This window comes from Tasmannia lanceolata, unplaced genomic scaffold, assembly GCF_043159265.1.
Source record: "Tasmannia lanceolata isolate RefF3 unplaced genomic scaffold, GAP_Taslan_0.1 ptg000064l, whole genome shotgun sequence".
In the NCBI taxonomy this organism is placed as follows: Eukaryota; Viridiplantae; Streptophyta; class Magnoliopsida; order Canellales; family Winteraceae; genus Tasmannia; species Tasmannia lanceolata.
The window spans coordinates 785,001-787,500 of record NW_027518741.1 but is presented as its reverse complement, the minus strand read 5'-3'; positions in this window follow the sequence as shown (position 1 = coordinate 787,500).

Genomic DNA, 2,500 nt, shown 5'->3' with positions numbered 1-2,500 from the left:
GCGTATGCCCGGATAGACTCGGTATGCCTTGGGATACATGCGTATGCCCCGATAGGCTTGGTACGCCCCGATATGCGCACGTGTGCCCCAGTAGGGCTCGGTATGCCCCGGTATGTACGCGTGTGCCCCGATAGGCCCGGTATGCCCTGATAGGCCCGGTATGCCCCGATATGCACACGTGTGCCCCAATAGGGGTCGGTATGCCCCGGTAGGTACGCGTGTGCCCCGTAATGCACGTTTCGCAGATCTCCCCGCATGTCCCGCCCCTATATGTAATACTTACTTACTTACTTACTTTCTTTCTTGCTTGCTTGCTTGCTTGCAATGGTTGGGAGTGCCCGGCATGCCCCGCTGCAGAGACCAAGGGCGCAATGACTTGGCACCGCGGATGCCGGGACTCCGGCACTTCCCGTGGCACTGATGGTTGGTTCCAAAGACAAAAGGCCGTGCAAGGCCACCGCACCGCGGATGATTTTGCTCGTGCTGGCGCCGTTGTGTGGCCAAAGAACATGCGCGAATGCTCGTGTCGGAAGGGTTGGTGTCCTGGCCCCGCGGGTGTCACGAATGCTCGGTTGCGAAGACCATGGGACCAGAGCCATGGCACGTCGGATGATGGCTCCAGCTGGCGCCCCGGCACTTTCTGTGGCATTGATGCTCGGTTTCAAAGACAAACGTGCGCAGTGCCAGGGGACCGCGGATGACTGCTCGTGCTGGCCCCGTTGGGCGGCATTGATGGTCGGTTGCAAAGAAAATGCGCGATTGCTCGTGTCGGGGCCCGGCAAGCCAAGGCCAAGCGAGCCATGGCACGTCGGATGATGGCTCCAGCTGGCGCCCCGGCACTTTCTGTGGCATTGATGCTCGGTTTCAAAGACAAACGTGCGCAGGGCCAGGGGACCGCGGATGACTGCTCGTGCTGGCCCCGTTGGGCGGCATTGATGGTCGGTTGCAAAGAAAATGCGCGATTGCTCGTGTCGGGGCCTGGCAAGCCAAGGCCAAGCGAGCCATGGCAACGCGGATGATGGCTCGCTAGTGCTGGCGCCGTGCACAGTGGCCTCGCACACTCGCCCTGCACGCTTCCCTTGCACGCAGCCTTGCACACTAGCCTCGCATGCGAGCCTTGCACCCTAGCCATGCAAACTAGCCTTGCACGGTAGCCATGCACACAAGCCGTGCACATTAGCCATGCGCACAAGCCCCGCACACTAGCCTTGCGCACAACCCTTGCACACAAGCCATGCACTCGAGCAATGCACACAATCCTTGCACTCAAGCAATGCACACAAGCCCTGGACACTAGCCTTGCACACGGGCCTGGCACACAAGCCTTGGGCACTAGCCTTGCGCACTAGCGTTCCACATGAGCCTTGCACACTAGCCTTGGACACTAGCCTTGCACACAGGCCTTGCACACTAGGCATGCTTGGGCGAGCTGATCCCGCATCAAGTCGACGGGTCTAGGCATTCTTGGGCGCAGATCCCGCATCGTCTCGTCGCGTCTGGGCGCAAACACGTCGCGTCTCGTTGCGTCTTCAGAAGTCGTCGCTAACAGCACCTTTGGTTGCCACTGGTGGTTAGGCTGGTTGGTTGCGCAAACCCTATAGGAGGGTGGCATGCTGGTGGGCGTTTTTGCCCGGATAGGCACTAGAATGTGCAGATTTTGGGCGTTTTTGCCTGGATAGGCTAAGGAATGGGCATGCTTTGGGCGTTTTTGCCCGGATAGGCACCGGAATGCTTGGCCTTGGCTTGTCCTAGCAAGGCATTGCTGGGTTGGGCTCCCTTGGCCTTTTGGGCGCCTTGGACGATGTCTTGCGAAGACCATGGGCACAAGGCCAAGGCATATGGTGAGGAAAGGACCACGGTTGCCAAGGTTAGGCACCGGAATGCTTGGCCTTGGCTTGCCAAAGCAGGGCATTGCTGGGTTGGGCTCCCTTGGCCTTCCGGGCGCCTTGGACACTGTCTTGGGAAGACCATGGGCACAAGGCCATGGCATATGGTGGGGAATGGACCACGGTTGCCAAGGCTAGGCATATAGAGAGGAATTGCATTTTTGCCCGGATAGGCACCGGAATGCTTGGCCTTGGCTTGCCATAGCAGGGCATTGCTGGGTTGGGCTCCCTTGGCCTTCCGGGGGCCTTGGACGCTGTCTTGGGAAGACCATGGGCACAAGGCCATGGCATATAGTGAGGAATGGACCACGGTTGGCAAGGCTAGGCATATAGAGAGGAATGGACCACGGTTGCCAAGGTTGCGCAAGTTTTGGGCATTTTTTGCCCGGATATGCCCAAGTATGCCCCGATAGGCCCGTTACGCCCCGGTATGAACGCGTATGCCCGGATTGACTCGGTATGCCTTGGGATACATGCGTATGCCCCGATAGGCTTGGTACGCCCCGATATGCGCACGTGTGCCCCAGTAGGGCTCGGTATGCCCCGGTATGTACGCGTGTGCCCCGATAGGCCCGGTATGCCCCGATATGCACACGTGTGCCCCAATAGGGGTC